Here is a 27,033-nt window from a genome sequence, read left to right as displayed (position 1 = left end):
TATCCAATGTAGCTACTGTGCCGACGACCCCACTGTAAGACTATTGTGACCCACGGGCTCAACGTCTTCACCCTGGGATGAACACTGCTTGCTTGTTCGATATCTTCTTGTTTGGGATTTCCTCCTCGGTACATCTATATCTGGGAAATGATTGCTAACCAGGCTACGAGTGCGCCTAGGGAACACCTGCCGTCCCTCCCTTCGCCAGATACACCCCTGCCTGAAGGCACTGAGGTGCCCCCTCCGACACCTGCCTCCAGCGGCTACTCCGAAGCAGGGGACTCCGGGCTTGGGGACGTCGTACCCGGTAGTTTCCGAACCCGTGCTGGCAGGGTAATTCGCCACCCTGACCGCTACGGATGGACCGACTGACATGGAATGACATCCCCAATCAATTAATGCTGACGCACGCTTGCTTCCTGCCTAGCGGCAGTGTAGTTCTAACGGCGGGGAGAATGTCATGAAAATGTATCATGTGCTGCATTGTATCAAAGTTGAACCCAGGTGTGATGCTCACTTAAACCGCTGAGAGGCGTCTATAAGACCTCGGACGTCCGCGACTCGGGGCCACTCCTGCGACATTATACTATGACATGTAGACTTGAATGGTACGTACCCGCACATATTCTAGGCTTGCTTGCATTGACTAAATATAATCGATCCTTCCTATTTGATGCCAAGATCCTGATTATATATATTGCATGATTGTATTTTACAGGATGATGCCAGAGATCTGATTGATATTAAACCTACCTATGGGACAAAGTTGTGGACTTGGTTCATTTTCACAACAGCAACATCCTGTAAAAATACAATCATGCAATATATCAGGATCATGGAATCGTGGAGAAAATTCAGTAATATCAATCAATGCAAGCAAGCCTGGATTATCTGCATATACGCACCATTTGAGTCTACGTGTCATGGATTAAAGGTCACAGGAATGTTTCGGAGCGATGGTCGTCCGAGTTCTTATAGACGCCTCTCAGTGGTTAGAGAGAGCATAACACCTGGGTTCAACTTTTTTTTTTTTTTTTTGTATACTGAATCGAGGCTCATGAAAGAGCTAACAGATAGCTCTTTGAAGCTAACGTGAAAGCTAACGTGAAAAAACTTAGATACATTTTCATTACATTCTCTCCGCCGTTAGAACTACACTTCCGCTAGGCCGGAATCAAGCACGCAGCAGCATTAGTAGAGCGGCGATGTCAGTCCATGTCAGTCGGTCCATCCGTAGCGATCGGGGCGACGAATTTCCCTTCCAGCACAGGTCCGGAAACTACCGAGTACTACATCCCCAAGTCCGGAGTCCCCCGCGTCGGAGTAGCCGCCTGAGTCAGGTGACGAAGGTGGCACCACGGTGCCTACAGGCTGGGGTGTATTTGGCGGCGAGATGGACGGCAGATGCTCCATAGGGGGAGCAACGGGAGAGTCCATAGACTCGTAAATTGGTTCGTCGATGTACCCGCAAGGGGCCAGGTGGCGTACGGAGACAGTGGACTCGCGTCCATCTGCCATCAACACGCGAGCATGCTCGGGATTAGCTTGGAGTACTTGCACCTTATCCACTAGTGGATCATACTTGCTCATGCGAACCGCACGTTTGAGGTAGGCCGGCCCCAGCTCAGCAAGCCAACTAGGTAAAGGTCGGATACTTCCCGAGCTCCTCGGGTGATGAAACATCCGTTCGTGGGGAGTCTGGTTGGTGGCCGTACACAGTAAAGTCCTGATTGAGTTCAGCGCCGCAGGTAACGACCAGGCCCATTTATCTAGGCCTCGGCCGAGGGACCTAAGGCTTAGCGTGACGGCTCTCCATATAATCCCATTGAAGCGTTCGACCTGCCCATTCGCCTGCGGTCTATACGGAGTGGTATAGCTAGAAGCGACATTATGCTGAAGTAAGAAGCTCCTCACCTCCTGGGACAGGAACACCGCTCCTCGATCGGTATGCACGTAGGCCGGATTCCCAAACATAGAAAACATGTTCTGCAGGCACTGTATAACTGTGGCAGCCGTCATATCCGCGCACGTGACAGCGAAAGGGAATCGAGAACTCATCAACTATAGTGAGCAGATAATGAGAGTTACTCAATGCCGGTGATGCCGGTAGTGGTCCTTTGAAGTCCATCGCCAATCTCTCCCACGGCCTAGTTGCTCGGACCAGTGTCCCCATAGGAGGGTTGTAAAAACGCGGTTCGAGTTCAGCACATACAGAACAGTTGCGACAGACCTGGCGAATGTCTTCAACCGAGTATGGCGGGTTAAGACTACGCACAAAATGAGCGAAACGCGTCACCCCAGGATGGCACAGTGTCGTGCAAAGCGCACAGATCCTCCAAAGATATGAGGCCCGCACACGTTGCCGGCCGCGATAAGGCGTCGGCAAACAGGTTATCCCTCCCAGGGCGATATTTGATGGTGTCGCAGAAATCGGCGAGTTCGATGCGCCAGCGAGTGATTTTCTCATTCTTAATGCGTTGAGCATGCAGGGTGTCGTACATAAACGCAACGCTCTGTTGGTCCGTGATAATTTGGAAGCATCGTCCGAGCAAATAGGGACGCCAACGCCGAATCGACTCGACGATCACGTACGCCTCCTTTTCGACAGACGAATGTCTCCGCTCAGCGGAGGTGAGAGTTCGCAAAAAGAAAGCCACAGGGCCGCCCCCCTCTCCTCCCCCCCCCCCCCACCCTGGGAGAGAGTCGCTGCTATCGCATGATCCGATGCATCACTTTCCAAAACGAAAGATTTATTCTCGTCAATCGTCGCCACAGATGTCGGACTTAAGGCCATGGAAAGCAGCCTTGGCATCAAGGCTCATAGGGAACGCTTCGCAGTCCACAAGTGGGCGGAGTTTCACAGAGAAATTTTGTACCCACTTAGAATAATGAGCGAACAGCCCGAGAGCACGCTTCAGCGAAGCACGATCGCAGGGCGGGGCCATGTCGGGCAAGGGTCGCAGACGCTCCTTATCCGGAGCAAAAGAGCCGTGGGTCACGGTGTACCCCAGAAGATATATCGTGCGAGCGGAGTAATGACATTTAGCCTCATTCATAGTTAAGCGATACCTCTGCGCGACCTCGAGGAAGCGCTTCAGATTAGCATCATGATGTCCCTGGTCATGCCCGCAAACCGTGAGATTGTCCAGATATACAAAGACGTCGGTCAAGTTCTCCTTAGCGATGAGGTCGTCCATAGCCCTCTGAAAACACGCGACCCCGTTCGTGACCCAGAAAGGTAGCCGGGTGAACTGGTATAACCTTTGACCCGATTCAAACGCGGTATAGATACGGTCGGCCTCGGAGATGGGGATTTGATGATACGCACTACACAGATCGAGTGCTATAGACCGAATACTGGGCCACCTGTCGAACCAGGGAGTCCATTCCCGGAAGGGGGAAGGCGTCCAGCTGTGTAAATCGATTAATCGTCTGCGAATAGTCGATTACCATGCGTTTGCGATGCGCTTCACTTCGTACCACTAGAACTTGGGCCCGCCATGGCGACCGACTAGGTTCTATGATACCTTCCTTTAATAGCTGGGCCGTTTCTTCCGCAATGAATTGCGCGTCAGCTCGTGAGTAGCGTCACGATTTAACCGCTACAGGTGTACAGTCCGTGGTCATATTGGGGAACAGCGACAGCGGCTCAATTTCCATCCCTGCAAGAGCGCACACAGCAAGCGTATCAGTGCCACCAAATTCCATTTCCAACCGTCCATGTCGCTTGAGAAAATCATGTCCGAGCAAAACGTCTGCACATAATGCTGGTAAGACCATGAGATGCACATCCGGAAACATTCGTCCCTTAATCACAAGCTTCAGTCAACATTCCCCTTTTGTGCTGAGCCTAAGCCCCTGAGAGGCCAGAAAGATTCGACGTCTTGTCCCAAGAATCGGCCATCCATGTTTTTGCACCAGTCGAGAATCAACATAACTATCTGTGGAACCTGTATCGATGAAAGCATTAGCAAAAATTCCCTCGATCATAAGTGGGATTATAGCTCGAGCCAGGCCAGGTGGACCTGCAGTTATCGAGTCGTCTAGATGAGGCGCTCGTGCCTCGCGTGTGGATCCAACGCCAGCTAAAGTTTTCCGTGCCGTAGCAGTAGCTTGTAGTTCATACGTGGAGCCTCCGGATGGTGATCGTGTCACGCGCGGAGTTTCAAAGCCAGCTAAAGTTTTCCTTGCCATAGCAGTAGCTTGTAGTTCATACGTGCAGCCTCCGGATGGCGCTCGTGTCATGCGCGGAGTTTCAGAGCCAACATTAGCTGTTCGGGTGGCCGATCCGGAAAGTTGGCAGGGTGGTGGAAGAATGCCGGCCAAGGACGGTCGCACCGCTTTCTGTCGTGTTTCCGCCACTTGTTTAGTCGGCGCGACGAATCTCACCAAGGTCGAGCGCACAGCCAGGGGCCCACGGGAAGGTGCGATCCTCATCAAAGTCGGGCGAGGCACCCCGCGCTTCGCTCGGCCCGCTGGCTCGGCGATAAGCACATTCATCGTCGAGCGTGCTCGTTTGCCCCGCGACGTCGATCGGCAAACTTTTGCAAAATGACCTGTCTTTGTGCACAAATGACATGTCGCATCTCGAGCCGGGCAAACAGACCTGAGATGTTTTCGGTTCCCGCAGAAATAGCACGTAGCGTTACGTCCGGGCTTGGGTCCGGCTGCTGCTGCTGCCATCAAGCCCGGATCAGAATCCTCCTCGGGAGTGGCCGGTGTCTCCGATTCCGGCGAGATGCCGTGGCTGCATCCGCGTCCTCTGCGGTCGCTCTCTCCAGTCGAGATGTCCCCGCAGTGACGTATGGGTGTTCATACGCGTCGGATTGTTCCCGTGCTTGGGTATAGACGTGAGCCAGCCGTAGTGCTTCAGCGAGTGTCAAGTCAGCTTCTTCAAGAAGTCTCTGTCTGACTACTGGGGATTTAAGTCCAGCGACGAAAGAATCGCGAACAAGATCATCACAAACTTGTTCATGTGTACGTACCTCCGGTGCACTCTCGGTCAGCAGACGTCGGAGCTCTTGTGCGAAATGATCTAAAGTCTCCGTGGGCTGTTGTCTTCCTATTGCTTCATTAATTGTAATGAAAATCAGTTCCACAACTTTGACCTGGTAGTAGGTTTAATGACAATTCGATCTCTGGCAACATCCTGTAAGGATACAATCATGCAATATATCAGGATCATGGAATCATGGAGAAAGTTCAGTAATATCAATCAGTGCAAGCAAGCCTGGATTATCTGCGTATACGCACCATTCGAGTCTACGTGTCATGGATTAAATGTCACAGGAATGTTTCGGAGCGATGGTCGTCCGAGTTCTTATAGACGCCTCTCAGTGGTTAGAGAGAGCATAACACCTGGGTTCAACTTAGATACATTTTCATTACAGTTAACACTTATTCCCCATGCAGAGTTCTTTACAATGTGCCACGTTTCAATTTTTTCCATGGAACAGTTTGGGTGATATAGAGATGGCGCCCATACCACGTGACCGATGAAGTCATAACTATCACTAAAAAAATCCACAGGAGGCACTCCCATCGTGAAAATTTCATGTCAATCAGACCAACCAAATATTCATACTGATTGGATCAAGCGTTGTACTTGTTAAATTATGACATCATAATGAAGTTACCGATGACATCATCATTAACATACCTTATTCTCCATGGAGAGTACTTGACAATGAGCCATGTTGAAATTTATTTCATAGAGCGGTTTTGGAGATATAGAGGTGTAACATTTTTCCAAGATTGTGTCCGTACCATGTGACCTATGAAGTCTTTATTATGAATAAAACAATATATATATAGGCGGATGCACCCCTATGTTAAAATTTAGTGTCAATCAGGCCAACGGTTGCCGAGAAAAAGTTTTTTTTTTTTAAATGCAGACATACACGTACGCACGCAACCGAACGCTTAACCTTGCTTTTTGTTTGGTAAGCGCAGGCTAATAAGTAAAGTGTCGCTGTCTACAATGCTTTATTCTATAGTTTCTGCTGTCATAAGATAATACAAATGGTACCGTTGGAATGGTAATAATCGATTTAGGTGGAATATAAATTTGCTCATTTAATCACAAGAATTCCGTTTTAAAAGCCCCCGTTTCCGGTATTGAAGAAGAAGAAGCGGGACAATGAGCTTTAATGTAGCCGTTCCAACTAACATTTATTATTCTAAAACAGCAAGAAACCTTTAGAAGGACAAGGGGGAGCACACAAAAGAAAATATAGGAATACCTCTCGAAGTAATAGAAAAAGAAATAAAAGTACACAGAAGAACACAAACAATACAATCACACATGTTGTAAAATATCCTTTTTCGCATGCTCTCCTTCATTTTACATCCTCATTGACACTCACAGATAGACATGCAATATATTTGTGAAGTACAACATGCCATATTTTGATTAAAATAGTCAGAGAAGCAACGGGCGGCACACCAAATAAGGTTGAAACCAGTCGGTGAGTTGACCGAAGGGACCTGTATATGTACTGGTGCTTTGTGCTGCAATCTCTCTTCATATGTTAAAACTGCCATTGATGGTACAGTCCTGAGGTTATTCCACAACCCTAGCAAACAGCCCTGACCAAACGTGATACTTGTTGGCCACAGCTGCCACGTGGGTGAGAGACATGGTTGACATTGTTTATAAGGATAAGAATAGACAACAGAGACAAATCAACACAGTACAAGTTTTTGAATTTAAACCTGAGATGCCAGCAACAAGTGCTACAGTGAAGCGAGCAAACATCAATTTGAACTGTGGAAGCATGCCTCATTTTCATAAAATACTAATACCGCACATATTGTTGATCGAAAGACTGCAACAATCTGAAAAACTTGGTGGAACTTAACACAAAATATTGTGAACAAGCATATAAAGCATATTTTGTCTTCCATGTGATTGACATGCTCTTCCTTTGTAGTTGCACAAGAAAATAATAATAACAACAACAACAAGAATAGCACTTGGTAGTTTACATACCTCCACCAGGCTGAAAAGTTTACATTTTGCATCCCAATGATAGGCCGGATCTGGATTTGGACCAAAATCGAATCGGCTTGTTCTTGTCGCATACTCAACTCATCCACCAAATGTTGTCATAATCCGTCCATAACTTTTTGAGATATAGTGCTATATATCGTTTTTGGCCCTATCTCTCAATGGTGAAGAATCACTTTAAAAATTATATTGGCCGGATCCGGATCTTCACCAAAATCTAATCATTTCATCCTTGTCACACACAACCTCTCCACCAAATTTCGTTTGAAGCCTTCCACAGCTTTGAGATATCTTGTTCACAAACAAACACACAGGGATGAAAACATAACCTCTGTACACCTTTGGTGATGGAGGTAGTAATGATGATAATAAATATTTCGGGTTTCAGAGCAATTGGTTGGTAAATAAGGGATGAGTAGGGATCCAAAGTTTGGGGGTTAACCCCACCTGGGAGCCTCCGTGATCCAAAATCGAAAACTCGAAGCCTGAGCGATTGTGTGAGCTCCTGTATTGCATCCATTTGTCAAGTTTCAGAACAATCAGCCGGTGATAAGACAGGAATAGCAAAAACCTAACAGACGGATGGACGGACGGACGGATGACCAGACATCCAGACATCACGACCCATTTTATAAGATAATTTTTCGAGAATCGAGATGACATGACCTAATAATAATGGCTGTTTATTTAAAGCTCAATGACGTAACCTCACTGGATGTTTGAAACGATGAAGCATCCCAACCTCAATACACACGAATGCAAATAATACACATTAAGCCTTCAGATGTCAGTAAAACAATATAATTAAAGGGCCATCTGGTTATTACATGGAGAAAGGGGGGCAATATTTAAATTGAGAAAAGGAACGTGGGGTGGGGGTGGATAAGAGGAGAGTGCAGAGTGAGACCGAGACAGGGGTGAGAGCTAGACAGGAGGTGAGAGCGAGCAAAATAAGGGGGAGAGAGTGAGCTAAACACAGTGAGCTAAAGTGAGAGTGAGAGTGAGAGTGAGAGAGAGAGAGAGAGGTTAGATTTGGAAAAGGAGGAAGGACAAAAAAGAAAGGTTGGAAGGAGTTGGGAGCAGGGGGATGGTTAGGTACAGAGCATGCAGTAGGTTAGGGTGGGGGAAGAGGGGTTAAATTCTGCCATATTTGATTACAAAATAAACCGATGGCCCCTAATATCGAACAAGTACCAGAACACTGGCATAATATGGCAAGACACTCGATCAGCACAACAATCCTTTTCCACATCTCCCCATAACATTCCATTGTCTCCCCTCCAATCTTAACACTAGCATCACACATTAGCAAATGCTCAAGAGTGGCACGACAAGGCCTACTGAAAGCTATTGTCAGGCCTGATGGAATGAGCTTCACTGCATCGACGTTATATTGGATGCTTGGTGAAGAGAAGGAGGGGGGGGGGGGGGGGGGGGAAGAAGACATGTCAAAGATCAATACAATTCCAGCAGAGTTCAACAGTTGAGTCAAACATTGTGACAAATTGCTTCTGTTCCCACCTTGAATAGGTATTATAGGGTTTATTGTGGTTGTTACTGAGAAAATTAACTGCAGAGTTGCTGTGTTCGATCACCATAAAATGAGACTTAAAGCCATTATTTTTATTTCCATATGTGGCAATGTACTCCCACCATCTCCGACACTGTGTGTAACTCGCTATCCTACAGCTACAGCTACTCCAAAACGTCCATGCAAATGAGCTGTTTCAACCTCAACACAAGGTTCATTCTTTAAAGATAAATACATAAATAAAAACTGGATGTGCAAGGAGATAAAAGTGAGGGTTAGGAAAGTTGTCGTTCGCCAACAGGTGGCTCCGAGCCAGAGACTCGGGATCAAATTAGAAATTCTCATTTCAACTAAAAATTGCCAATACAAAATTATAAACGAAAAGTCAAAGGTTATGGCTGAAAAAGCACAACTCTCCAGCTTGTACACTCAAGCCAAACATGGCAGGCAAAACGCCGGAGCACCAGATGGGTTGACTCAACAACACTGAGAGCAATCACAAGTATGGAAACAAGACCGAAAGTCTACCAGCGGCGTAGCCGGGCTTGTAAAATATTGTTGTGGTTTTTAGAACCCTCCACTTTGTAAATATCTGTAATATTCCCTTATAAATAATCCCCTGTAAATATTCCCCTTTTTGGTGTAAAGGTCAAAGGTCGCACTCTAGTTAGGCCACGAGCAACACATAGCACACCATAGGCTTCTTCTTTAGTTATTTCATTAGTATGTGTTTCAGGTAAGGATCTGTTTCCAATAGTTGAATCTGCGTTGTATTAATCAAATAACCTAGGACCCTTCTCAAATTCCCATTCCATTCATATTGCGGCGTAATCTGCCCTCCAAATCATATTGCGCTACTCTACCAGCCGCAGCCGCCTCAGCGGTCGCTGCCTTTGAGCTGAAGCTCGCCCCAAGCCGCCATAAGACACGTGGCAGAGTGGGAGAAGAAGGGAGGAACGGCCTGGAACATAGGCGTGGCCCCATCAACACGTCACGAGGGGAGGTACCGATGAACCCTCGTGACCAATCCGGGCCGAGGCGTGTTCACCGGTAGGCGGAGCGAAGTGGACGCGGCTTGATACGCGAGGCAGGTAATAAAAGCGCCGCCGCGAACTACTTCGGCAGATGCGGGGGAGATGAGCAGATGATCGACAGAGGAGAGAAGATCGGCAGATGATCGGCAAACTTGAGAGAACAGCGCAGAGGCGGCGAATGATAAGAACATTGCACGGAGGATCGCTTGGGACGATCGTTTGATACGAACTGCCGTTTGGTTGGAGAGCGTTCGGCACGCTGTACGTACGCAGAATTCCAGCCCCTCGCATATGTAAGGTCCGGTCGCACGCCAACGATACGCGAAGCTGCCTGCCATTCTTCGCCCGTGGACCCAGAGCCTGGAGGGATCCCATCGCCTGGAACCATCTGCCTGGACCTTCCTCCCCTACCAGCTACCATTCCGTGTGAGTCTGTCTGTTTGTCCTGGGGTCGTGATAAGTTAAGACTGTTTAGATAAGCTTGCCCTATGTCCTTTTATTTCCTTCTTCTTGTATATTGCCTTCTTTCGTTTCCTCTTTTAGTGTAGTAAATAAACCATATTTGTTCTTCCTTCACCCTTCTTATTCTTTGGTTCCTCTCATCCGATCGCTTCCGTCCTGTCCCCAATTGAGTACCTGTGGCACGATTTGGCCAACCGCTTTTAATCGGGTTTAGTCCTTTTGTTAACGGCTCGGATCGTGGATTGCTAAACCGCTCGGCAATTACCATCACATCCGCGGTTCGAGCAGGGACTCATCTCCCTGCTTTGTGGAGGGATTGGTGAAGGTATTTGGGAAACCTTTGACCAATCACCCTGGCCAATCTCACCCCGCAAAGGAGCGGGATAGTTCCAGGACCGGAGACGGCCAGCTTAACAAGACAAGGGGATTAACCCCCCCCTTGCTAACGGGAGTGCCGTACTCTGAGATCCGTAACAATATTATAAACCACAAACACACATGATTAGCTTTTTAAACAGTCGCTAATGGTGTTTATAACATTAAACAAAGAAATTTGGAGGAATCCCGACATCCGTGAGGTAAGTTTTACTTAAATAAATGAGCGAAGATCTACTGTAATCTATATACCCCACAAGGGTTGGGTAAATAACATGACCCTTCCTGCCACTAAAGTTTTTCATTGTGGCCTTTCGAAACCCACCAATTAAGGTTTTGTTTTGAAAACCACCAATGAACCCCACTTTTACTGCTGTTTAACACGAAACCGAAAGGGAGGAAGCCCGCCCAGGTTGTGCTCATTTACCAAGCAGCTAGCTAGCGCTTGCCAAGCCAGCCGTTCCTTAACGGTTTTGAATGAGTGCTTCCTCGAATGCTTAAACCAATTGGCGATCTCTCCACAAGAAACTTGGTAAATGAACACACACCCACTGTTCTTGAAACCCAGATCGACTGTAATATATATATATATATATATACACCTCAAAGAGGAATGACCCTTCCTGTTTGGTGTTACGATTAGATGCTCCGTACATTTTGATTTGTATATCCACCTAATCACCAGTTCTTGCGGAGTATGCGGTGTTGGGCGAGTGAGACATGATCAGTGGCTCATGCTCTCCTTTGAGGTCAGGAAGTATACTTTCTATGAAAAAGAAACAACAAGACCCACCCACATCTCACATGTGAATGAAGGGAATAACCAATCAGCTCTCACCTAATAAGTTAACCCATGTGGCTAGGATTAATTAAATAAATCGACGCATCCCACGATCTTCTAGCCGAAGAAATTTGCATAAATCATGAACCATAAAACCATAAACCATGAACCACAAACCAACCATGAAGGCTGCACAAGATAAGCCCTTTTGCTGTTTCAAACGCTTCCCAGAGTCCCTCCACAGCTGTAGCGATATTTACACATAGTACACACAAGAGAATCCCAATGCTACACACCCCCTCCACTCGGGGCCTTTGATCATGCTAGCTATGACCAGACAGCTGCAGTGCAAGCATCAGCCACAGGTGAAGGCAATCCACAGTTGCTGATCTGAATGAAGACACGATCCCATTCATGCTGACTCCTCAGTTAATGGAGTTAACATTGCATTCTCCATTTCAAATTGAAGTGACATTAATACACAAGATGTCACCTCACTTACACTATTGCAATTTCATTATGTGTCTTAGAAGCATTACCCTTCTCACCCCGAAGGGGATGCAAAACTATTGCAACGCCCCAGTCTGTGTCCACGTCAAAATATTTTTGCTTTAAAAATGCTCCTCTCTGCAACCGCTTGACCGATTGATGCAAAACTTTAAACATTGGAAGATATTTTATTGATAAATGATGTCACATGGCATGGCAGCCATATTAGATCAAAGAAAAAAAAAATGGACGTGATCTTTTCCAATACAGCTCAACAAAAAAAAAATTGAAACTTTTGGTATGTCATCAACTCCCCATGGGGTATATAGAGCGATGCGGTATCGGTGAAGCGGTATCCCAGCCATAATTGGTTGGAATAAAATTTAATAGAAAGATCTGAAACTTCATGTATGTGATCGATAAGCTGATGTGAGTGAAGAATTAAATTTACGATGTTCATAACCCATGCCAAGAAACTATGTGACATACTAGGGCGCATGGATGATACCAGGGTATATAGGCCATAATACGTGTTCAGTTAACGATGGTATTTATGTTCAGAATGAATGTGCGATGCGAGACCAGGAACTCTGAGTAGTGTTCTAGTTTATACCAAGTTATCATGTCTTGCTAACAAGACATGATAACTTGGTATATCTTGTCGACGATATACCAATATTCTGTATATCGCATATACGCCACTGTTAGACTTTCGGTTCCAGCTGCTGCCATGCTGGTCACACTAATTTCAGTTATATAGCGAGAAAGAGAAGAACAATCGATAAGTGACGAGGACATCAATAAACAACACAATGACGACAAACAAAGTCTAATGTGTCAGTGTCTATGTGAAAGTCAGGACGGGTTATGAGAACCAGAGGCACATCCAGATCATCTTCTACAGTCCATCTACTACAACACAATTTTAATTAATCGCTGTAAGTGGTCAAATTTCGAAGCAATTACTGACAAAGTGATGGAAAGTAGCACGAAAAACAGTGAAAATGCACGAGGGCACTTAAAACCCGAAGTCTTCTGGGGCCATAAAGCAGGCTTAGACTCCACACCCGTTATGGCCCTGCTCGTGCTCAAGTGCTCGCCCGTCCTGCCCTGCCAAAGCTCAGGGGTTGCAAAGTCTGCTTGTGGTAAGGGAGTGGGATCAAATTACATATTCAGTGTGTGTTTTGCAAAAGGTGGTGTCATCGGAAATGCAGTGGAGTTAAAGGAAGTTTGGGTGGAGTGGCTGGTAGTTTTAGATATGAACATTGCATGGGTGGAAATCAAGATGCAGAGAACATGGGGGGTCATAGATGTGGGATTTGATGTCAAGCTGGAAAAAGGTTGATGAAGGTTTTTGATGAAGGTTTTTGATGTTTTGATGAAGGGAAAAAGGTTTTTGTTACTTGGGAGATATGCCAAATGCAGGTGGTGGGGTGGCGTCAGTTGTGAGAACTAGGATATGGGTAGCATGATACAAGATGAGAGTTAAGAAGCATTTCAACACAAATATCCCAAAACCAGTTTTGATGAATCGTAGTGAGACGTGGGGAATGAAGTTAGAAGATTTTTTTTTTTTTTTTTTTTTTTTTGTGTATACAGAGTCGAGGCTCGTGAAAGAGCTAATATTTATCAAACAAACAAATCAAACAAACAAGCAAACAAAGTATATAAAAAGGGGAGCGGTCGACAAGATGGGGAGAGAAAGAGAGGAAGCACACAAACACAACATTTGAGAGCAGGGACATCGGGAGATGTTTTTGGAGGGAGAGGGCCTGGGGGGAGGCAGGACAGGTATAAAACCGTAAGGACACCAAGGGCTTCCAGGAAAGAAGTCAAAAGTCACCTCAAAAAAGTGGATTTGGGGTGAAATTAGCGGGGGTAGAAAAGATCAAGGTTTTGGATTGGGGAAGATAAGAGATGGTGGTGAACAGCCGTTTTAAATACCTGGAGGGAGGAGTGGGATTGAAGAGAGTGAGGGAGTTTGTTCCAGAGGTGGGAGAAAAGAGGAATGAAGGAGTGAAGGTGAGCAGAGAGTCTTGATTTTGGCAGTTTAACCATAAGAGGGTTGCAGGCAGATCTTGTGCAACCTGCAGGAATATTTGGGGGACAGAGCCCAGAGAGAGCTGGGGGAGCAAAGCCGGAGAGGAGTCGGTAGAAGACGGAAAGACCACCAACCTGCCTGCGGTGATTAAGTGAAAGGCCCTCGGAGATAGCGTCATCGCGGGAGATTCCAATGATTCTGAACGCTTTGGTTTCAACAGCGTGAAGACGAGCTAGGTGTGAGGCAGGAGCACCAGCCCAGAGGGGAGAGCAGTACTCCATTGAGCTGCGGATGAAAGCCTTGTATGTGGTGAGGAGCTCAGGTGTGCCAAGGAAGGACTTCGCACGACGGAGGATGCCCAGTCGGCGACTGGCTTTGGAGGCCAGCTTGGAAATGTGGTTTTCCCAGGAAAGATCATGGCAGATAGTGAGACCGAAAAGCTTGAGTGACAGAACTTCTTGGAGAGGATTATTCAGAAAGTAGATGGGAGGGTTGTCCAGTCGGTCTTTTCGGAGAGACATCGTAAGAGTGTGAGATTTCTCTGGATTGAAAGACATGTTCCACTTGTTTGCCCAGTCTGTGATTTTGTCCAGGTCTGCAGAGAGTGAGGAGGCTGCAGACTGCCGATCTGAGGGATGAGGAATGGAGTGGCAGAGAGTGGAGTCATCAGCAAAGAGATAGAGAGGATTTTCAAGAGAGTCAGAGAGATCATTGATGAAGACCAGAAAAAGCACAGGGCCCAGAACACTGCCTTGGGGAACTCCAGCCTGAACAGGAAGAGGAGATGAGAGAAACCCATTCAGGGCCACACGTTGACGACGACTAGAGAGGAAGTCCGCCAGCCATGTGTGGAGATTTCCATGGATACCAAAGGAGGAGAGTTTGGTGAGCAGAGCGGGGTGCCAGACCGTATCGAAGGCACGTGATATGTCGAGGGAGACAGCTCTAATTTCCTGTTTGGCATTGAGGACCTCCATCCATTGTTGAGACAGCAGAAGCAGCATGTCCAGAGTAGAGTGACCTGGTCTGAAACCAAATTGATGATCAGAGATCAAGCCATTGGAGAAGAGGAAAGATTTCATATCCGAAGCAATGATGGATTCCATGACTTTGCTGATAATTGGGAGAAGGCTGATTGGGCTGTAGTTGCTAGGATCTGTTTTTGCACCTTTTTTGTGCAAAGCGGTGATGTTGGCTGAGATGAGAGAAGAATAGAGAGGACAGAGCTAAGGATGGTCAGATGGATGCGTGGGGTAACATTAAAGGATCAGCAGAGTAGTGTGGACATAATAAAAAGGCTCAAAGCTAATAGTACTAAGGAAAAGTTGAGAAAGAGAACACCAAGGTAGTTTGGGCATGTGATGAGAATGAGGGAAGAGTCTGTAAAGAAAATCACTAGTTTAGTAGTTGAGGGGAATAGACCAACAGGTAGACCAAAAATAGACCTGGAAAGATGCGATCAGTCGAGATATGCAGTTGTTGGGGTTAATGGAAGAGGATGATTTTGACAGGACTAAGTGGAGATCAGCCAACCAACAATATGGAATATCAGCCAACCAACAATATGGGAAAATGGTTGTACTAGCAGTAGTAGGCCAATTGTTTATGTAATAAAATTGGCATCCTAGTTTTAAAAAAAAGGTAAGAACAAAAGAAACCTACCACAATTAGTCTTCATTGAAGAAAAAAAAATAAAAAATAAAAAGAATACGTTTTGATGGCCTTGGTTCATACCTCACTGGCTTAGAACATCTGACACCCGAACCCAGGTCAGAGTGATCTCCTGCTCCAGCGGGAGGGATGATGTAGGAGTAGTGCACATACCTTTGAGCAGTCCAGTCTGGGTTTCATTGCCGGCCTGACTATAAATCCTCAGGACAGGTGCTTCGTCACAGCAATGTCACATTTCCTCTCCTTTAATCCGTAGAGATTGGGAGAATTTCATAGAAAGCCTTGAACCTCAGATGTATAGACTTTGCTTATACACCTTTCTCCCCCCCACCCCCCACCCCAAACAACTTTTAAAACGACATTGCCAGTTGGACAGAAAGACCAAACATGATGGTGATAACCTTGGAAGAACACTCGAGTTGTGAAATATATGAAATGCAGTCAAAACTTACAGTCAAACATAGTCTGATTAAACAACAAAGGGAAACATTCCATGGACTGGCCAATGTACCAAAAATGTATTCTATAAGCTATAAACCATCACCACACACCCCCCCACCCCCCTCCCTATTCACTCCGCCACTACCAGCTTGAACCCATTCCCCCCAACCACCTACCAAAAATAACAATTAATAAATGTGTGAGATATGGTGCCTTCTGGTGATCAGAACTAATGCTGGCAGATGCGACACCAGGCTTAACATCCATTTAAGGGACAGCACACATATTGATGCCTCGCCCTACACCTGCGAGACATCAGGATGGCAGTTTGTAGATGCGCCGAGATTCAAACCCAGGCTAGATGCCTCAGAAGCGAGTGTGCGTACCTCTTCGCTGGCGGTTCTGAACCAGGGGTCCATGATGCTTCATCAGGAAGTACATGATACATTTCGATTTGAGGCAGCAAAAAGAGAAGCTGTTTGTACAAATCATTTTTATCTGCAGTATTTCCAAATTTCATTTTATTTCAGATCCAATCCCACTGCTTCACCTACAGTCTTACCAGGTCGAAGAGGCTTTGTTACCTGGATTCATATTTGCAGTAGGGGTTTACGTTCACGATTTACAAAGATGGTATTCATGAGCTACAATGCAACTTTTCTCAAAGGTGCTAAGCAATGGATATAAGAGTATGAAGGCATCCAAACTTCAATACCACCTTCGGACTGTTCACCCTGGGAATGCTGAAGACACATGTGCTTCAATCGTTCGAAACGAAGCGAGCAAGGTTTGACGCAAGGGACACACTCCTCGTTCATGGATCTGTTCCTGAAAAGAAGCCAGCACTGGAGGCAAGTTATCATATGGCAATAAGGATCGTCAGAGAAGCCGCATGCCATTGCAGCAGCCCTGGTGAAACTGTGCGCTAAGGAAACGGCTTTCTGAGCTGATGTGTGGCAAAAATGCAAAACAAAATACAGCACAGATCCCTTTGTCAAACGATACCATTAACGACCGAGTCGGAGACGTGTCACAAGACATCTGTCAGCAAGTGGTAGAGCATATCAAGGGAGGACCGGGAAAAATCAGCTTGCAATTGGATGAAACAACTGATGTCTCAAATTGCACTCAACTTCTCGTTTTTACTCGATATGTGCATGAGAATGACATCAAGAATACCAACCACCTTTAGAGGCCATTTTTCCCAGAGCCTTTTTTGGGCACCGTGGTCCCCTTTTTGAAGCGATGTTTTATGGCCGGATGCCCTTCCTGCCGCCAACCCTGTTAGTCGCCTATTGCGACACACAGGGAAATAACAGTGAACTGGTACTCAATTTGCCGACCTCGGAAGGATGACAGGCCGAGTCAACCCCCCTGGTGTTAATTCAGCGATCGACCGGGATTCAAACCCAGGATCCTAGGATCCCAAACCGGCACCCTAACCACTAAGCCAACACCAGGCTAATGACATCAATAATTAATTCCTCTTTTGTGAGCCACTGAAAGAAACAGCGAACGCAGGGAAAATATGGCTATGATGGATGAATTATTTGATTCTAATGGTCTTTCCTGGGACCTTGTGGGATATATTTGTACTGATGGTGTCCCTGCTTTGTAGTGGGGGGGGGGGGGGGAGGGGGGGAAGGGGGGTGATCTCCAGTCTCCAGTCTTCTGCTCAATACTCACTCCACCCCATCATGCATCTCTGCAATCAAATCCCACGGACTCCTGCGACGACCCAGATACATTCATAGAGGCTCTGGTCGTAAGTTTGTTTATTTACAAACAGGTCACTTCATTCCCGTACTCTGGTCGGCTCAGCGCACTCCCACTCATCGTCCCAGTGCACCTGGTCACAGCAACGCACACGATCGCACCTCCTGTCTTAGTCCTTGAGCCAGACCAAAAGTAATGCTCCGGCGGGGGGAGTAATTCTCATTATGATTTTCCATTAGACCAATGTCTCAAGTGTCAGAAAAGGTGTGATGGACATCTGAGAACGGTAGCTTAGTGCCCGGATGGACGCCATCTTTGAAACCACCCAGCTCGAAAATGCCCATTTGGTGGGGTACATTGTTGCACGTGTATCTGGACTTCTATACTAGCTATCGATGTGCGGTTGACGACTAAATATACGTCCGATGTGTACCGTCTAAATAAAAAATAATATGAAGCATTTTGTTTTAGATTAATTATTATAAAAATCAATTATCGAAAAAAAATCATATATTTTTCAATATTTTATTATTAGACTTGTACTTTTTTTAGTGAAACAACACTGGTATGATTTTCCAAATTATGCATTGTGCTACACCGTTTATCTGTCTATAAAAATAACTCAAAAACTAAAACATATCATCCACCACGAGTTTACAACAAATAAATGTAAAGAGGCATAAAATGACTTAGGCCGCCGCTGGCATTATCTATTCTGACGATAACGCAAGTTAGGAATGTCGTACGGAGAGGATTTTAACACCATACGATATCTAATAAGCGGGCGGAAATTGTTACATAGGAAATCTGCACTTTGGTGGCCATCTTGGATTTCAAAATGGCCGCCAATTATATTAATTATTCATTACTAGAGTTTGGAAAGACGTATGGAGCTGATTTTAACACCATACGATGTATATTCCTAATAAGCAAGCGGAGGTATCATTGAACATGTCATGTTTTAGTCAAATAACACCGGTATGATCTTCCAAATTATACATTTTGCTAAACCGTTTATCTGTCTATAAAGATTTTCAGGCAATTTGGCCTGCATTATAATAGAGAACAACATATGCTATACAATATACAGTGCAGTGCACACAAAGTACCACTTCCGTCACATGTGCACCCTTCGGTCCCGACTGTATTAGCATTCGATAACATCGACAGGCTAGAGGAATCGCTGAGTGGTGGCGGAACATCGCATCGCGTCAACGGTATCATCGTCCAACCGAAGTCGCAGTCGTGTTTGCCGCCCCAACCTCCATCGGCAGTATCCAAAGCAGATAAGAAGCGATCTATCCCGTCATCCAGCGATTTAGTTCCAATATACAGCGGTGGGAAACGCGAGGGCCCACCTGCAATCAAGCCTGCAGATCTTTGACACTCTTGCAGGCGCAACATCCCTTGCGCAGCGCCGAAATCACGTATGGATTATGACTCGCATGCTGGAACCATGCGACCAGACAATCAGTTCGTGGACTGGTTTCAACATCATGACTAGAGATCGTGTTCAGGTGACGGAAGATGTAGTTGGCTACCTGCCGACTATAAACGCGCCTGCCACAGATATGGCAACAGTGCAAGAAATCCTCAGAGAAGCTCTGAACATCATGTCATCACTTCAGCTTGAGCGTATACCGGTGGTGCTAGACCAGGCACTATGTGCTAAGGCGACCGAAATAGCATGGAAAGATGTCGATCGATATGGAAGAATCGTGCTCATGATGGGGAACTTCCATACCATCTGTAACTTCATGTCGAGCATTGGGAAAATGTTTGGAGATGCAGGCCTTCGGGATGTAGCTGTTGAGTCAGGAGTAATCGCTGAAGGTTCCATCAACAGGGTTCTGGAAGGCAAGCAATACAACCGTGCTGTGCGACTCCACAAGTTGATGTACGAGGCACTAATGCGCATCATTTGGAAGGGCTTCCAGGTGTGGATAGAAAGCAATCATCCTGACAAGGAACCCCAGATTCGAAGCACTGACCTCAAAATTCGCAGCATCAAGGAGGATGTTTGCCACGAGACTCTCGCTGCTGCTCTCGATGATGATTCATGTGTACAGAGCTTTGACATGTTCGCGAAATACCTACATTTTCTGCGAACCAAACATGGAGACCTGGCTCGCTTCTGGATGATGTATATTGATATGGTAGAGACCCTGCTGGGGTTGATTCGTGCGGATAGAGAAGGCGACTAGATGCTTCACTTGGCTTGTGTCAGAAGAGTGATCCCTTGGTGTTTCGCAATGAACAAGGTGAACTATGCTAGATATCTACCAGTGTACTATGCACAGATGACGCAACTCCACGAAACATGCCCCGAGTTGTACAGGCATTTCAATCAAGGCTACTTCTCCGTACAGCTTAGACCAGGGAATCCATTTGCCAGAATCGCTGTTGATCAGACAACAGAAGAAACAGTAAACAAAGATACGCAAACAGCTGGAGGAACACGAGGTTTTAGTCTTCGACAAGGGGCTGTGTCACGATACTATCTAACTGCAGAAAATCGGGCTACTGCACTGAGGCAACTACGAGAAACTATCCTTGTGAATGGCAGCGACACATCTCACGCCAAGCACCCTGACTTGTCTACTTCTCGCATCAAACGTGATGAGTCTGGCGTCACAGCTATCTGTGATCTACTGGAAAATGACTGGACCAATCCATTCGCCGATGATCCGTCATGTCTTCTCAGTATATCTACCGGAGCGGCTGCGAGGGAGGACGTTTCTAATGACCTACTCAACACCCTGCAAAAGGGGGAAGCGGCGTATCAAAGCTTCCAGAAACGTCTTGAAGAGGGAACAGGCTTTCATGACACATTGAACAAGCTAAACTTGAAGACCTTTGGTAAGATCAAGCAGAAAGTTGTGAAGGGCACAAACAAGGAGATCGTCCTGAGAGCTGACAGACAACTGTTTGCCACCATGATACTCATCGCCAAGACAAGGAACCTCGACATGCAACTTGTCCTTTGTCACCCACTAGGGCCGTTACCATGGTCTTTGGCAAACGTTGATGGGTCAATGAAAAAAACGAACAAAGCTGCACTTGCGAAACACATGGAAGGTCTTGTGGAACCAGCCGAGAGCGTTGACAAGCGAAGTGCAACAATAATTGATGCGATGGCTCTCATACAAAAGATGCATGGCGAGAACGACACGTTCGAAGAACTATCTGACCGCATCCTTGCTGCAGCGCTTCACGCTGGTCAAGGCAGTGAGCGCATCGATGTTGTCTTTGACACATACACAGAAGAATCCATCAAAGCAGCTGAGCGTGTGAACCGCGGTTCAAATGAAGGCATCAGTTTCAGCGAGATCAGACCCGCACACAAAATCATGAACTGGCGGCGTCTCCTTGCTTGCAGCCAGACAAAGGAGAAACTGGTTGTGTTTCTGGCGGAGTCGTGGAAACATGAAACAAATCGCGAAAAGCTAGGCAACAGAACACTGTATGTCACCTGTGGTGAAAAATGTGTGGTACTGACCCGCGATAGGTGGAAGTTGGTGCAAGCACTCGAATGTAGCCATGAGGAAGCAGACACGCGTATGTTTCTCCACGCAAAGCACGCCGCTACCCACTACAAGACGATCATCTTAGTGGCAGATGACACCGACGTTCTGATCATCAGTCTTCATCTCAGCAGAACCATCGATAGTCAGCTCTTCATCAGACGAGGAACAAAGGTTCGAGTCAGAATGATCGACGTTGGAAAGTTGGCTGCGGTATTGGGGTCTGGAGTTTGCAGTGCATTGCCAGGGCTTCATGCATGGAGCGGGTGTGACACTGTGAGTGCTCTGGCTAGCCAAGGAAAGATAAAGGCTTTGAAGCTTGTGCAAGCGAATGAGCTGTATCTTCAAGCATTCACAGATCTGGGATCTTCGTGGAATGTACCAACAGACGTCTTCAATAGCATTCAGGCCTTCACGTGTCAGCTGTACGCCAAGAACACGAAGATCGTCGGTGTTAATTCGCTCCGTTATCACATGTTCTGTGCAAAGAAGGGCCAGATCGAATCTGGACAATTGCCGCCTTGTGAAGACTCCTTGATGCAGCATACGCTTAGGGCCAACTATCAGGCGGCTATCTGGCGACGCAGCCTTGAAAACCTACCAGACGTCCCAACACCATCAGCAGGACATGGTTGGGAACTCGATGATGGCGGTTCGCTCACAATCCGATGGATGGCGGGTCTACCAGCTCCAGATGTCGTCTTGAATCTCATCTCATGCACATGCAGAAGGACGTGTCGACCGTCAGATTGCTCCTGCATACTGAATGGGTTGAAGTGCACTGTTGTGTGTAAGCTGCAGGGATGCTCCAACATGGTGCAGGATGATGCTATCGTGGCTCAGGATGCCAATGACTCTGATGGCGACTGATGATTAACTTTGTGTGCACTGTATATTGTATAGCATATGTTGTTCTCTATTATAATGCAGGCCAAATTGCCTGAAAATCTTTATAGACAGATAAACGGTTTAGCAAAATGTATAATTTGGAAGATCATACCGGTGTTATTTGACTAAAACATGACATGTTCAATGATACCTCCGCTTGCTTATTAGGAATATACATCGTATGGTGTTAAAATCAGCTCCATACGTCTTTCCAAACTCTAGTAATGAATAATTAATATAATTGGCGGCCATTTTGAAATCCAAGATGGCCACCAAAGTGCAGATTTCCTATGTAACAATTTCCGCCTGCTTATTAGATATCGTATGGTGTTAAAATCCTCTCCGTACGACATTCCTAACTTGCGTTATCGTCAGAATAGATAATGCCAGCGGCGGCCTAAGTCATTTTATGCCTCTTTACATTTATTTGTTGTAAACTCGTGGTGGATGATATGTTTTAGTTTTTGAGTTATTTTTATAGACAGATAAACGGTGTAGCACAATGCATAATTTGGAAAATCATACCAGTGTTGTTTCACTAAAAAAAGTACGTCTAATAATAAAATATTGAAAAATATATGATTTTTTTTCGATAATTGATTTTTATAATAATTAATCTAAAACAAAATGCTTCATATTATTTTTTATTTAGACGGTACACATCGGACGTATATTTAGTCGTCAACCGCACATCGATAGCTAGTATAGAAGTCCAGATACACGTGCAACAATGTACCCCACCAAATGGGCATTTTCGAGCTGGGTGGTTTCAAAGATGGCGTCCATCCGGGCACTAAGCTACCGTTCTCAGATGTCCATCACACCTTTTCTGACACTTGAGACATTGGTCTAATGGAAAATCATAATGAGAATTACTCCCCCCGCCGGAGCATTCACTTCAAAATATGGCCGGTTGGCTCAAGGACTATCTGCAAACCCTGGCTAAATCACCTGAGTTCATCCCCACCGTACAAAGCAACATCAAGCTCACCCTGTTCAATACCCGGTCCCTCAACAACAAAAGCCTCATCCTGAACGACTACATTCTGGAAAATAAACTGGACTTTCTCTGTCTCACTGAAACCTGGCAACAACCTCTGGACTACTTCTCACTCAACCTCACTACACCCAATGGATATTCTTACATCAATAAACCACGCTCGGAAGGCCGAGGTGGTGGAATTGCCGTAATTCATCGACAGGACATCAAGACCAGCATCATCTCCATCTCATCTGCTCCATCATTTGAACACCTGGCTTTTAAACTCTCTGGTCACACACAGTCAGTCATGGCTGTCGTCTACCGCCCTCCCAAACCACACCCATCATTCCTGTCTGACTTCTCCTACTTTCTGACCCAGCTCTGTTCCCTCTCCCCCTCAATCCTCCTCCTCGGTGATTTCAATATCCACATGGACTCCACTGACTCCACAATAACCACTGACTTCACTGATTTACTCACCTGCTTTAACCTCACTCAACATGTCAACTTTCCTACCCATAACCATGGGCACATTCTGGACCTTGTCTGCTCTACTGGATTAATTTTGCACCATCGCTCAGGCTCTGACCTCACCCTCTCTGACCACTTAGCCATCACTATGACCATCAACATCCCCACCCCAGCACCAAGGCATTATCGCACTATCAACTTCCGTAAGCTAAACGCTCTTTCAGCTACCTCATTCTCATCCACCCTCTCTGAAAAAATGTCCACTTCTCCCTTCGTTGACCTCCACACCCCTTCTGACCTCACTGACTACTACAACCACACTCTCTCCTCCTGCCTTGACCAGCTTGCGCCTATAAAAACCAAAACAGTTTCTTTCACCCATTCTTCTCCCTGGTTTACCCCTGAACTCCGCCTGATGAAAACTCGTGCTCGCCAACTTGAAAGACTCCGCAATAAAACAGGTCTCACAATTCACTCCCAAGCCTACAAGGACCACCTACAACACTACAAAGATGCCCTCTCCCGCGCCCGCTCCGCCTACTACTCTCAAATTATCCACTCTGGCTCTGGAAACCCAAAAGCACTCTTCTCTACAATAAACAAACTCCTCAGCCCCCTGGACACCACCACCCAGTCATTCACAGTAGACAACTGCATCTCCTTCCTTTCATTCTTCCAAAGCAAAATTGACAACATCTACAGCAGCTTAACCACCACCGCACCTGCTCCCCCTTAAACCACCTGCCCCCCCCTTATCCTGCCAACCCCTGTCTCAGTTCTCCCCAGTCTCCCCTACTGACCTCTCTGAACTCATCGGAATGAAAACTGCCACCTGCACTCTTGACCCCATCCCCTCCAGCTTTGTCAAGGCCTCCCTTCCTGCTCTCTCTCCACTTATCACTGCAACAATAAACTCCTCCCTGTCTACAGGCATCGTCCCACCATCCCTCAAAATTTCTGCTGTTACCCCCATTCTGAAAAAACCTGGACTCAACCCTGACACCCTAAACAACCTCAGACCCATCTCCAACCTACCCTTTCTGTCAAAAGTTTTGGAACGCGCTGTAGCCACTCAACTTAAACATCACCTCTCTGCCAATAACCTGTATGAAACATTCCAATCCGGATTCCGCTCCAACCACAGTACTGAAACTACAACAACAACATGCATTTTAAGGCCATTTTCCCTGCTAGAGCGGGCGTACTGAAACTGCTCTCCTCAAAATCACCAACGACCTTCTCCTCTCCTCTGACGCTGGCAACCTCAACATTCTCATCCTCCTCGACCTCAGCGCCGCCTTTGACACCATCAATCACACCATCCTCCTCACCCGACTTGAAACCACCTTTAACATTTGGAGAGGCACTGCCCTCTGCCCTCTCTTGGACTGCCTGCCCTCTCTGCCCTCTCTTGGATCAAATCATACCTCTCCGACAGACGCCAGTTCATCTCCATCAATAACTGCAAATCCCCCACTGCTCCCCTCCCCCAAGGTGTCCCCAAGGTTCAGTTCTTGGCCCCCTCCTCTTCATCCTGTACCTGTCCCCCCCTTGGTCACTTAATCCGCCGTCATGGTCTCCAATTCCACTGCTTCGCCGATGACATCCAGCTTTTCATCTACACCAAGTCCATCTCCACCGCCACCCACTCTATCCTGACAAACTGCATCACTGAAATAAAATCCTGGCTTCAAATCAACTTCCTCAAACTTAACTATGATAAATCTGAAATAATCATCATTGGCCCAAAAACGCTCACCAAATCCACCCATAACTTTGCCCTCAACATCGACGGTTTCCCAGTATCCACCTCCCCTCACATCCGGAATCTTGGCATCATCTTTGACCAAACCCTCTCCTTCGACAAATACACTAAACAGATCACAAAGACAGCCTTCTTTCACCTGAAAAACATCGCCCGTCTCTGTCCATCCCTCTCCCCCACGGCTGCAGAAACCCTCATCCACGCCTTCATCACCTCCCGTCTGGACTACTGCAACAGCCTCCTCTTTGGTTCACCCTCAATAATCATCAATAAACTCCAATACATTCAGAACTCCGCTGCCCGTCTACTCACCCATTCCCGGACCCGTGACCACATCACCCCCGTCCTTTACAAGCTTCACTGGCTCCCCATCCCCCAGAGAATCCAGTACAAATTCCTCCTCTTGACCTACAAAGCCCTCCATAACCTGGCCCCATCCTACCTGACTGACCTCCTCTCCAGACACACTCCCACCCGCAACCTCCGCTCTGCTGGTACCAACCTCCTGACCCCCCCCCCCCCCCCATGCAGACCAAATTCAGATCCTGGGGGGACAGGGCCTTCTCCATCGCTGCTCCCACCCTCTGGAACTCACTACCTCACACCATCAGAGACTCCTCCTCACTCACCACATTCAAAACATCACTCAAGACCCACCTGTTCAACACTGCATTCAACATTTAACCCACAGCATTTAACCCCTGACGATCTCTTCTCCTTCTCCTTCCTTTTGCTTTGATTATTTACCTGTTGATTTTTGACTTTTTGCATTTGTTTTTTTGTACTCTGTCAAAGCGTCTTTGGGCTTCTTGAAAAGCGCTATATAAAATCAATGTATTATTATTATTATTATTGCATTCTTCATCAACACTTCTCCTGCTTGTCTGAAAGAAGTGTAGGATGTGGTCAACTTTATCTGAGCACTGCAGTGAATCACCACATGTTCAAAGCGCTGTACGAAGAGATTAGGTCTGAACACACCATCCTTCTGCTTTACAAAGGAGTACACTGGCTTTCCAGAGGAAAAGTTCTGACAAGTGTTTTTGAACTTTGTGATTTGATTGAGATTTCCCTGCATGAAAAAGGATCAAGTCTTCTTCAGCATTTAATGGACCAAAAACCTTTTGGTTTCTCTGGCACACCTTGCATATGTGTTTGGAATGCTGAACTTTTTGAACATCACTTCAGTGAAGGGGAGTGACGATCTTGGAGGCTGAAGAAAAGGCCAAATCCTTTCAAGAGAAGTTGGCTCTCTGGGAACGAAGAGTGAATTCCGGTAACTTTGCAAATTTTCCACTATTTGATTAAATCACTTTAAATTACTGATTCAGCACATCCAGTGGGACAAAGATTTCATGGGAGTGTCATTATGCACCTGGAAACTCTGAAAATCAGCTTTGATGGATATTTTGTGACTGGCCTGGTAGCTGACGTTTGGGTGAGGAGCCCCTTTAGCATCTCTCTTGAACAAATCAGTTATGCTGAGAAGGTAAAAGCAGAGCTTCTTGATTTGTGCAATAATCAGAAACTTTGCGTCAATTTGGAATCAATGGAACATTCTCCTCACCTCAATTCTGGTGATCAAAGCAGAAATCATCAATTCTGGTGCAAAATTGGGAAGGCATATCCTATTTTAACCAAGCGAGCTTACCAGGTTATATAGTACCATTTGTCACAACCCAACTCTGTGCGTCGGGATTTTCTGTGCTCGTCACAAGGAAGACCAAAGCGGGGAACAAGCTGAGAGTCAAGTACGACATGTGTGAAGCGCTCTTAAAGATGTCACTTAGAATCGGGTTGTTGGTCGCTAATAAGCAGCAGCTGCCTTTGCACTAAGTTTTGTTGATTTACTT

At 46.3% G+C, this 27,033-nt stretch overlaps 1 protein-coding gene across 7 annotated transcripts in view; it reads right to left on the bottom strand.

The window, feature by feature from the left end:
• Positions 1-27,033, bottom strand: part of ACLY (ATP citrate lyase) — a 159,644-nt gene that overhangs the window by 119,678 nt on the left and 12,933 nt on the right. Inside the window, exons 2-3 of one of the 7 annotated variants that reach the window (XM_068127321.2) lie at positions 4,986-5,149; positions 754-801 (exon numbers count right to left, since the gene is read on the bottom strand). The exons of 2 other annotated variants lie outside the window; for them this stretch is intronic. The gene's annotated coding sequence lies outside the window, so the exon portion shown is untranslated. Of the gene's footprint in view, positions 1-753; positions 802-4,985; positions 5,150-27,033 lie in introns of those variants that run through there. 4 more of the 7 variants (XM_078785409.1, XM_068127320.2, XM_078785410.1 and 1 more) reach the window with 4 other exon arrangements.

Source organism: Myxine glutinosa, chromosome 10 (genome assembly GCF_964187855.1).
Source record: "Myxine glutinosa chromosome 10, kmMyxGlut1.1, whole genome shotgun sequence".
In the NCBI taxonomy this organism is placed as follows: Eukaryota; Metazoa; Chordata; class Myxini; order Myxiniformes; family Myxinidae; genus Myxine; species Myxine glutinosa.
The sequence above is the reverse complement of the archived record's forward strand: the minus strand, read 5'-3'. Positions and strand labels throughout refer to the sequence as shown.